Source organism: Gymnoscopelus microlampas, assembly GCF_963454915.1.
Source record: "Gymnoscopelus microlampas genome assembly, chromosome: 10".
NCBI lineage: Eukaryota > Metazoa > Chordata > Actinopteri > Myctophiformes > Myctophidae > Gymnoscopelus > Gymnoscopelus microlampas.
In genome coordinates, this window is record NC_139947.1 from 51,545,602 (window position 1) to 51,557,630 (window position 12,029).

General features: G+C 41.8%; 1 protein-coding gene and 1 long non-coding RNA gene across 2 annotated transcripts in view; one reads left to right on the forward strand and one right to left on the reverse strand.

The window, feature by feature from the left end:
• Positions 1 to 12,029, forward strand: part of LOC311054288 (uncharacterized protein) — a gene marked incomplete at its 5' end in the record, with an annotated part of 78,375 nt that overhangs the window by 12,923 nt on the left and 53,423 nt on the right. The gene's annotated exons all lie outside the window — the stretch shown is intronic.
• LOC311054009 lies at positions 108 to 1,164 on the reverse strand. Its single transcript, XR_014601707.1, has 4 exons — positions 1,077 to 1,164; positions 687 to 733; positions 540 to 589; positions 108 to 231 (listed from the first exon to the last, which is right to left on the reverse strand). It is a non-coding gene; the product is annotated as an uncharacterized lncRNA (long non-coding RNA).

A 12,029-nucleotide genomic window follows, 5' to 3' on the forward strand; every position in this document is an offset into this window, starting at 1 on the left:
TAAATCCAAGTCATGTGTCCCTGGTATAATCCACAGGAAGAAATACAGAAATATATTTTGTTCCAGGGACCCCAGAAGCAAAGATTTGAGTTAAAATGTTCTTCCTGCTGGAGGGCTGAAGATCCAAAATGGAAGTCCATCTTTGGAGTTGCTCTGTGTCCTTTTTGGAGATGATCTCCTGAACTTTGGACTGCTGGAGGGCTGAAGATCCAAAATGGCAGTCCTTGAAGCCTTGAAGAAAAACAGAAGAAGAAAAAAAGAATTACAATTAAACCACAAAACCACTGAAACCGGAACACAACAATGTTAATACAATTACCACACTCTACCACACTACTGTGTGTGTGTGTGTGTGTGTGTGTGTGTGTGTGTGTGTGTGTGTGTGTGTGTGTGTGTGTGTGTGTGTGTGTGTGTGTGTGTGTGTGTGTGTGTGTGTGTGTGTGTGTGTGTGTGTGTGTATTGCCTGCTGACTGTCTGCTGAATCTTCTGCTGAAAACCAAGCCATTGTCCTGCAAATTGCAATTTATTCTGGAGATTACCTGTTAAAACTCCGAAAGGTCCTCACACATGTACCGCTGGGTGCCAACAACTGTAAAATAATATAACAGCAATTACAACTCAGAAAACTTCAACTGAAACAGGAGTGCACAAAAAAAAGTTAAATGAAGAGTGTGGGTGTGTAGTACCTTATAAAACTTCCTCGTCAACAGTGGGGAAATCAATGGAATTCTCCCTGCAAATATCATTTTAGGGGTTAGTGGGATGAAGCAATGCTTTGCCATTGTATTCAATATAGCCACAGTAAAGACAAACTACAAAGCAATCCAACTTTAGTTACTAAAATGTATAAAGTCTGTGTATTTTACTATACTGCATTATGCTGACAAATTAAATCATGGCATATGAATTGACTAGCTACTTGACTAGGCCACATGTTTTAAAACAATCTGAACTCATACAGGTAAAGGAACACTAGCCTACAACTGATCAAACAGACTGTAGAGAACTGATCAAAGTAAATACAATAAACAGTATAACCTACTAATGATTTACAATTAGATAAAATAGCAGCTTACCATTTACAAAGCTAGTCCAAAAACACCAACAGGCCAGCAGTACATGGTTGAGAAGAATGAATTCACCCAACCGCCCAAACAGTTCAAATGTTTGAAAACTCTGTTTGGACACATCTGATTGGATAGACACAAATGTTCCCCTCCCCACCATTTGAATGTGCATGTTAAATGTTGGCAGTCAGAGAGAGAGAGAGAGAGAGAGAGAGAGAGAGAAAGATTGGAAATAAACTATTTACTTAGTTTAGTTAGTTTTAACAAGTTAAACGTTACTATGTAGAGGTACTAATGCTTTGCACTAAACAACAAGCACAAAAAAAGAACTGACATTTTATACTTAAGTAAAAGTATCAATAGTGTAATGTAGAAATGCTCTTACTTGTTACAAGAAAAGTCCATTACATTTTGTTCTTTTGAGCACTACTGGGCCTAGACTAGAAAACAAACTAAATAGTTTATTAACCACATGACTGGTGGTAACCTGTATTTTTGGCAGTGATGGCAGAAGTACTCAGTTATTTTACTTAAATAAAAGTAGCAATACCACAATATAAAAATACAAACAAAATATAAACATAATAAAACAAGTAAAAGGCCTGTGTTCAAAATGTTACTTGAGTAAAAGTTTAAAAAAAGTATTGGCATCAAAATATACTTAAAGTACCAAAAGTGAAAGTATTAAAATGTTTGAAAATGGCAGATCTACAAGCTTGTAGATTGGCTATTTTCAAATAGCCTATGTATAAAATAGGGCTAAAGTGGTTAATATGGTGATAGAGGTGGAGCTCCTATTGTCTGAGAGACCTGAGACAATAGGGCCACTGAACCCATCAACACCTTTCATGCAAATGTTGTGCCTGCATGTAAATCTCTACCCCCCAAAATACACACGAAAACACACATAAAGTAAGCCTTGTTTGTGATATAATTTTAACCATTTAATGACCCTTAAACGTACTTGGTAAAAGTACAAAAGTATTGGTATCAAAATGTGTTCAAGTACTAAAATGTTTGAAAATAGCCGATCTACAAGCTCACAACACGACGCGTTGTGAGCTTGTAGATCGGCTATTTTCAAATAGCCTAGGTATAAAATAAGGCTAAAGTGGTTAATGTATGTTTTATAATGTAATCATTTATATCTGCAAAGTAACTAGTAGCTAAAGTTTTCAAATAATTGTAGTGGAGTAAAAGTACAATATTTGCCCCAAGACTGCACTCTGATCTCTCTCTGTGTGTGTGTGTGTGTGTGTGTGTGTGTGTGTGTGTGTGTGTGTGTGTGTGTGTGTGTGTGTGTGTGTGTGTGTGTGTGTGTGTGTGTGTGTGTGTGTGTGTCATGCTTTATTAGTATGTCCTTTCTGTAAACTAACACTGCTCACCTATGCAAGACCTAAGAACACATTTTTTTTTTTTAAATATTTGTATTAGCTTTTCCTTGAATGTCACAATGCAACTTTGGTTCACTGTTTCTCTCTCTCTCTCTCTCTCTCTCTCTCTCTCTCTCTCTCTCTCTCTCTCTCTCTCTCTCTCTCTCTCTCTCTCTCTCTCTCTCTGAGCCCCCCCCCCACTCTGAACCCCACACCTCCCATTGTTTGAACAAACCTCTAATTTACATATGTAAGGAAGATTCCCTAGCAGAGAAAAGAGAGACGCATATCCAGGTATCTTAAAGGCATTTTTAGGTAAACAGTCCTCTCCCGCATTCATTGAAATACTTCCACCAATCATTCATGTTTGGTGGGTGTATGCCTTGCCCACGTATCCAGGTATATCACCTTTTTCACCCAGTGTGTGATTATATCAATTGTGGTGTATTTCAACATATGATTAATGCAACAAACCATTTATATACAAAGATAGTCCCATACTAAATGGAACTTCCCTTTTACATTGTTTTCCTGGCAATCAGATATTTGTAAGATGCAGTCTCAGTCATAAGTTGAGTCCAATCTGCCAGCCCTGGTTGAATCAAGTAACTTAAAAACTGTCCAGGGTGCTCACTAAAGGGTGAAACAACTCACATGTTTTTTCTGTTTGTTTTTTATGCATATGAACACATATGATGTTTTATTTCTGGCAGCATCCGACGGAGCAGCTTCATCAGTCGCAGGTGAGTGCTGTTTAAGAACGGTTTCACACTATGGTCCCGGGTGCGCACCCTGGACCACTTGGCTGCTGTTGTGGTAGTGTGAACGTAGCGAACCGTTCCCCGTAACGCATCACCGTTCCGTACTCGAAACCACCTCGGGAGGTAGTCTCGGGTCCGATTGCTGCGGAGTCGGGAACGGAACGCGGCAGTGTGAATCCATCCGTACCAAGAGAAGGAAGTGGACTGCTAATCATATATCATTTATATATTTTTATAATGACACATTATTTTAGCTGGGTTATACCTTCTCATAGTTATACTTGAATGTTGACAAGAAATAATAATCCCGCTAGTGTTTGAGTAGCGCGAGCCGTGAAAAATAATAAACACATGTGTGGCGAACGTATTTGTAAGGATAAATACACCAAGGATTAGTCCGTGACGTGACGTCACTGCTAAATTACAAAGGACTAGAAGCTCGGCCGCCCTTCGGGCGGCCGAGGGTCTAGCCCTTCGGGCGGCCGAGGGTCTAGTCGGGGACCGGCCTACACAGGAACGATGTAAATAGGGAATGAATGCTCCACCCTTTAAATAAAACCCCATTATACCTGTTGTCATAGGACCCGTTTTGGCCATCTGTTTGCCTGTGTCCATTTATGCCCATCTGTGTGTGCATTTATGCCCATATATGGAGCTATCTGTGTCTGTGATATATGGACATCTCTGTATGTGTCTGGGTGTGTCCCTTTTATGCCCGTATATGGAGATCTCTGTCTGTCTGTGTCCATTTATGCCCATTATCCTAAAGGAGTTCGCTATAAACAATGTTGTCAGTAATGCCCTTGTCATTATCCACAATGAAAACTTTACAGCGCTGGCTCTCTTTCCTCTAGAGAAGGCTGTGTAGAGTTGGCCATGAGCGAACACAGGTTTAGGCAAGTAGATGCCAACTCGTTCATTCTCTTGGCCCTGACCCTTATTGATTGTAACAGAGAATGCTAAGCGGATAGGGAACTGTCGCCTAATGAAGGTGAAGGGAAGCTCACCTCTGTCATAGTGAGGTATTCTTGGTAGGAAGATTGTTTCACCCCTGTTTGTGCCTACTGCAATCTCACACTCAATGACTCTGTCCATCATTTGCATTACCACCATTCTGGTGCCATTCTTGAGAGTGCGGTCAGGACCTGATTGCAGGTTTCTAAGCAGCATGACTGGTGCGCCTACTTTCAATTTGAGGTTATGATCAGGGATTCCAGAGGGTGTCAGTGAATTGAGTAATTCCACAGTCACGTAATCCTTGTGGTCGTCCTCCTGAATTGAGTCGGCTGAAAGGTAGACTCTCTCTTCTGTAGGTAAGTCAGCCAAGCATATGTTGTTGATTTCTCGGATGTCATTGTTCAGAGGAGTGTATACAGTGCCTTTGAGAAGGTTGTCTTTGTTGATACATCCATTTTGCAGGTCAGGAAAGGTGTAAGAAATCAGAGTATTCAGATCCTTAACCAAGTGTTGTGGTGGAATTCGGATTTGAACTTCTGTGTCCTCGTGAGGGAGTTTTCCGTCCCCTAAAGCAAGAAGATAGTTGGAGAAGTCCCTTTCAGCTGTTTCTGTCCTCATGTTGATGTTAAGCTTGTGGTGCTTCATGAGAGGATACAGTGGTGACATCTGGATGCATGCTGTAACTATCTGGGCTCTGCTTGCTCTTTTAATAACAGGGAGTGTCTGCCTAGGGTCTCCACCCAGAAGGACAGTTTTGCCACCCCAAGGTTGTTGTGAGTGCTTGAGGTCCCTCAGTGTTCTTTCCACACACTCAACATTAAATCGGTTAACACTGAATATCTCGTCCCAGATTATCAAGTTGCTCTCTTTGATGAGCCTAGCCAGGGAGGACTCGGTGTTGATGGCACAGACAGAGTCTTCAAAAATGGGGATTGGGATCTTAAATCTTGAATGAGCTGTCCTACCACCGTCCAGGTTCTGTGCCGCTAAGCCTGTGCTGCCCACACACAGTACAATGCCATTCTCTGCGCGAATCTTAGCTGCAATTGCCTTAAAGGTGAAGGTTTTGCCATAACCTGCTGGGGAGTTTAGAATGAACTGCCGTGTGATGGTTTCTTCTTTTGGTGCATGTACTGCCTGATAGACAGCTTCGTAGAGTGCCATTTGTTCTCCATTGAGCTTAGGAGCAAGTGACTTTACAATTTGTTCTTGCTGTGTTATGTCCCATCTGATCCCCAGCAACAGCCTTATTAGCTTTCCATTTCGCATCCCAATCGAGTTTTGTAATTCTTTGGTTCATTTTTCTTTTTTCCTGCTCCAGTTTTTGTATATAAAGAAGGACTTGAGTTGATGTCTTGAAGGCCTGCTCCTGCAATTCCTTCCGGCTTTCCATGAACTTGCACTGATAATTTAGAAGTACCAAGTTGTTACGAATTATTTCTCCTTCACCAGGGTTTAGCTTTGGTAGCTTTTCTGGAGTACTCATTTTTTTGAGAGCTGCTTATAGACTATATGCAGAGGTCTGTCAAGAGTGCTGGACTTAGCTTAGAAGCCGGCTTATATACTTTCATCTGTCACCTCGGAGTGAGAGGAAGAAAGACTATAGTTTATGCCACACTCAGAGATTTTTTGTTGACTCATCTAGTGTATGTGATGCCTTTTATGAAGTGATGTCACAATGAGTCAGCGCTTGCTCCGGAACAGCCCGATGTCAGTCATCTCCGCATACGGAGATTCCAAACCTTTCGTGCCGGATCCGAAAAACTGTATCGGGTCGGGTCGAGGCCTAGCTAAGATCGTAGGCAAAGGTCTGAGCTATCTGTGTGCGAAATTTGGAGTCTGTAGCACCAACCATGTGCTTTCAGGGCTCATCCATGCGATTCGGGCCAATTTGGATTCGGCGTCCATTGGCTTCAATTAGTAGTCAGGACTCCGCATATGGAGATTCCGAACCTTTCGCGTTGGTTCCGGAAAACCGCATATCGGGTCGGGTCGAGGCCTAGCTAAGATTGTAGGCAAAGGTCTGAGCTATCTGTGTGCGAAATTTGGAGTCTGTAGCACCAACCATGTGCTGTCAGGGCTCATCCATGCGATTTGGCCCAATTCGGCCTCGGCTTCAATTAGTAGTCACGCTTCAATTAGTAGTCAGGACTCCGCATATGGAGATTCCGAACCTTTCGCGTTGGTTCCGGAAAACCGCATATCGGGTCGGGTCGAGGCCTAGCTAAGATCGTAGGCAAAGGTCTGAGCTATCTGTGTGCGAAATTTGGAGTCTGTAGCACCAACCATGTGCTGTCAGGGCTCATCCATGCGATTTGGCCCAACTCGGCTTCAATTAGTAGTCACGATGCGTCCGTGACGCCAATATCATATTAACAGACGACAGTGCATTTCGAGGTTTCAAAGACCAGTGCACACACTGCTTTGGTTGTGTATTGTTGATCTAGTAGTTTGACTCAACAACTTAACAGGTAATTTCCAACTGTAATCAGACATGCAAACTTGTAGCTTTTCAGCTACAATAGCCGTTTTGAATCCAAATAGGGCAATTGTGTGACACCTGACCCGAAAAAAAACATGTCACCTTTTTCACCTCTGGGCTGTTTGCATGCCTGTGTAATAGTCCATATTAGCTCACATGTTTGTGTTTGAAATTTATTTGAACTCTGTTTTATTTCTGGCAGCAACATCCAAAGGAGTGGCTGCGTTAGGCCCAGGTGAGTGCTGTCGACTCTACAGTAAATAGAGACAATTCATTTAGATTTAGACCTAGTAGCGTTACTTACTATCAAATCCCATTCAAATTGTTTTCATAGAAGTCTGCATCATAGCCTCCTTCGTATTTTGACACATTTATAAGCTCTGCTGTTGCTAAATATCAGTGAATTATGCACTGAGATGGGCTTATACAAGCACTTATACAAGCACCACGATGTTCCAGTAACTGAGTGATGCAAAGAAAACATGTTTATGTTTTGATAGATAGAATAGAATAGTGCCCATTCTTTGAGGTGTTTTTTGTCACTCTATATTTGCATACATGAAATTTGTCCTCTGCATTTACCCATCTTATTACTTCTAGGAGCAGTGAGCAGCCATTCTACGGGGCTCGGGGAGCAATTAGGGGTTAAGAGTCTTGCTCAGGGACACACATCGACACGTGGCATGTTGGATTCGAACTTGGGACAACCAGGGCCTCTGGCTGCCCAGGCGGGCTCACTAACCACTCAGCTATACTCCACCGAGGTTGACTTTGTCACTAGACACAAGCGTGCCCTGATTCAGAGAGTGACCCTGGTGGAACCCATCCTGGATCTACTGCTTGATGAGGGAGTCATAAATAAAGAGGACTACAGTAATGTCAGGGCTGAGAAAACCAGTCAGGCAAAGATGAGGGAACTCTTTGTACTCCTGGATAACCGCGGGGACAAAGCCAAGCGTGTTTTCTACAACGGTCTTAAGGAAAATGAGTCGTGTCTTATCGAATCACTGAATCAACAGGGCTAGAAAATATATCACTGTCATATCAACTGTTATGACCCTATAGGGTCATATATATATGTGTATATGTATATATGTATTTTCCTGTGTGTTGCGTGTGTGTGTGTGTGTGTGTGTGTGTGTGTGTGTGTGTGTGTGTGTGAGATTCAGTAACTGAGTACCAGCTGGTGTGAATGAGTGGTGGCTGAGTGTGACTGGCTGATTACTAGGTGGAGCCTGCTGATGATAGGCTGGGGACTATAAAGATGCTGTCCTTGGAACTTCAGATGTCTTCCTTCTAGCCAAGTTCCCAAAAACCAGCACTTTCAAACACCAGCACTTTGTTCAGTTTTAGACTTGTGATACTGTAATGCATTGGGTGTGTAGGGGTGGGCAGGGCCGCATTAACCGTGGAACCTAGTGAAACTTGTGTTCCACGGCCCGCAGCCTGCAGGGCCCTGTGAGAATTGTGTATTAATTTGTGTGTATTTAAAGAAAAAATGTAGATTTATATTGGTCAAATAGAACCGAATTAGACCCGGAAAAAGCGCACGCGCGCAGGTTGGGCGTGCGCGTGAAATTACGCCGCTGGGGGGGGCTTTGGTTTTGTGGTGTTCCACGGCCCTGAGGGGTCTTAATGCGGCCCTGGGGGTGGGTCACCTCTCGTTGTCATTTCAGTTTGTTCTATGTTTTGTTAGTTGAGAGTAGGATTTGTTTGTGTTTATTTTGGAAGTTGTGGTCCCCACCCTGAGGTATTGTAAATGTGTTTTATTAATTATCTTAGGATTTTAAACCTGTGTGGCTTGTCTGAATTGGGAACTGGGTAGGAGGGAGTCCATTTATGTTACACCTGGTGACCCCTAGGCCGGGTCGTAACATCAACATTAAGTACATTTACTGTACTGTACTGTACTTCAGTACAATTTTGAACACAATTTAACACATTGAGTGCCAAAACCAGAGATCTACGGTTTTGCAAATACATGCATTGAGTGCCATAACTGTAGATCTACGGGAGGAGAATTATTTTTATTTATTTTATCCACATCGGGCGCTCTAACGCAACTTTGGAATGATCTGCGGACCCTGTAAAATAGAATGGACGGATGTGAATCCTGTCCAAAAAAACTACCTCCCGTCTTGTTCCAACCCGTCAGTTAGATTTTTCTTTGGCGCTAGTTAAAGTTAGAATATCTGAGAGCAGTGCAGAAAATCTTTACTTTTTGGATACGATGTGCGGAAAGGACTGAGAATCATGTAAAGTGGAAGATATTCGAAAATGTCCCAGTCAAACGGCACGGACAAACGTGGAACCTCATCTCGGAGCTATATAGCGGAGGGAGAGGTTCAGATTGGAGCTATATTTTTGTTTGAAAATGCTTTTTGCTATTTTTTTAATTGCTTATTACCATGTCATGTAAATGCCAATTTATAGTAAATCCTGAATAATTTCAAATAAAGCATTTATTTGAAATTAAACTAGAGATTAAAAAACGACAACAAAAAACATTTTGTATCAAATGGGGGGTCTGTGGCCTATTGCGTATCAAACTGGTGGCCCTTGCAATTAAAAAGTTTAAGAATCATTGTTTCACATCTCAAAGTCACAGTCGTTAACCGTGCTGAATCCAGGAAGCGTGGCCACGCCTCGTCTAAGGTCGCTCTCACTGCCTATATTAATTCTCCGGATCAAACTCTTCTCGAATTGGACGGGGTGCCACTTGTTCTTTCCGCCCAGGGTGCAGGTGATGTCGTAGATCTTCTCGTAGTAGTGGCACAGCTTCGTCTGCCTCTGGGAGGGAATGTACTCGTACACGTGCACTTCATCGCACAGCGCCATCATCACAAGGATGCCCATAAAGCCAGAGGTAGGTGGCCAGGGTGAGATGTTGACTTATCATAGCACGGCATTGTAGATCTGCTTTTTTTTTTTTAAATCTTGAAAATTTGTGCAAATAATTAAATATATGTTTTTTAAATGGAACATTGTAACTCAAATCTTTGCTTCATGAGGGTCCTTGGAATTAAATATTTTCAGTTGGGGGTCCGCGGCCAAATACATATCATTTTGGGGGTCCTTGACATGAAAAAGTTTGAGCACCACTGATAGCAACATACTGTTAGGATTTAGAAGACATTTGTAGAATCCACCAGAAGCAAAGATTTGAGTTACAAATGTTTGCTTTAAAAATATATTTATTCAAAGATTTGCACAAACAGATCCACAAGCTCGTAGTGTGGCAATGAGCTTGTATATCTGCTATTTTTGAATAGCCTAAGAAATCTAAAAATGTGTCTAAATGGGGTAATGGACCATACCAGTCTATTTGATTTCTAGCCATTAGCACTTATAGCAGACAATCCAGCCCTGTCTTCCAAAATGTTTGAGCAAATACATTTTTGCAGTGTTTAGTAGATGTCAGTGTCAGCCTACATTTTAAGTCATTCACTGCTATTCATGTTGAATCGGCGTGGGAAAACTATTTTCACTTAAAGTTAGGTTTATAATTCACCCTTTTGAAATGCACTATTTTGTTTATTTTATCTCAGATGCCTGTGTTACTCAAATACAAGCCAATCAATTTCACACATTGATATAGTGTTAGGATTGATATACAGTACACCTAGAAGAATTGAAAAGTGCTACATTTACATTTTCAAGTGTAGCTTGAAGAGGGTGATTCAGTGACTTTTTATGTATACGTATTTCTTTTTACACATTCTTCTTTTAATATATTACTTTAGCTAATTGACAAAAGGTTTTAGGTAAATGCTGAAACATTTCTTGAAAATTGACACATTTTAACACAAATTTACTAAATCTAAAAAAAATAGCAATTTCATGGCTGATAATGACAATGGTCAATGTTTGTGAATTGTTAAATTCATGATTCAATTCAATTAATTTCAATCTGATACTTCATCTTCCAAAATTCATTTTCCTCTGAATGTTTCCGAAATTTCCTTCTGAAATATGGAGTTAGAGTAGGGCTCTGTTTAATTTATAGCCAGAAATCAAAGTCAAGGCAAGGGATCATCTCATATTCTTAGAAATGTACCTTCTGTGAAAGCATGAACGCTGGCATGTCAAAGGTGACTGTAGTTTGATGTGACATCATTCCACTGAACCCCTGTGTGTGTGTGTGTGTGTGTGTGTGTGTGTGTGTGTGTGTGTGTGTGTGTGTGTGTGTGTGTGTGTGTGTGTGTGTGTGTGTGTGTGTGTGTGTGTGTGTGTGTGTGTGTGTGTGTGTGTGTGTGTGTCATGTAGTTTGTAGAAAGCACCCGGTTGACCAGGAGAGCCTTCCACCTGGTTGGAACCTCCATGGGAGGAAACGTAGCCGGGGTTTATGCAGCCTGCTATCCTTCTGACGTCTGCAGCATCACTCTCATCTGTCCTGACGGTCGGTCGGTCATTATATTACTGTAGGCTATATTATATTATCAGAAAAGTAAGGTACTGTATATGAGATGAATTGCCTTAAATATATCTATATATAACAAATATTATGAACTCAACCTTTTTTTTTTAATTACTTATTTTCTATCAATGACACACCCCATGAAGCCTTGAATTCATAGAGATTTTTTTTTGTTTTTGTCTCATTCCTGAGACAATAATTTGATGATGTGTATGTCCGATAGTAGACACAAAGGCCCTCATTTATCAACGCAGCGTATAAACCGGCGTATATTTTTCCATATATTCGACCGTACACCAACGTCAAAGTCACATTTATCAACGCATCCTACACAGCTGATCCGAGCGTACACTTGGTCCCAGCATTGATAAATGTCACGGCTGAAACCGAGCGTCATTTAAATAACACACCCTTAATTATTCACAAAACGCCCGACTTCACGACATGAAGAACCAGAATACGACCCAAAAAAAGCATGAAAAGCCAATAAGAAACAGTTTCCCCCGCTCGCCTCGCCCGCCACACACACACACACACACACACACACACACACACACACACACACACACACACACACACACACACACACACACACACACACACACACACACACAGACACACACACACACACACACACAAGCACACACGCGCCCGCCCAACTTTGTCTTTCATGTAAACCGTAGCGTAGCGGTACATGAGACTCGGGTGGAATGCAGTGATTCCGTGCCGCCACGTTAATATTGGAGCGTCGGGTTTATATCCTTAACCCAGCCAGGTTGTGTAGCCTACATAACTCTCTATGACATAACTCCATAACATAGGACAAGCTACTGTAAGTTTGTAGACCTCACTGTCAGTGAAAAGATGGTCGGGGCTCCCGAAAATTCGCGCTGCTGCGCTGAAAATAGCAGATCTACAAGCTCACAACGCGTCGCAATGCGACCTGTTGTGAGCTTGTAGATATGCTATTTT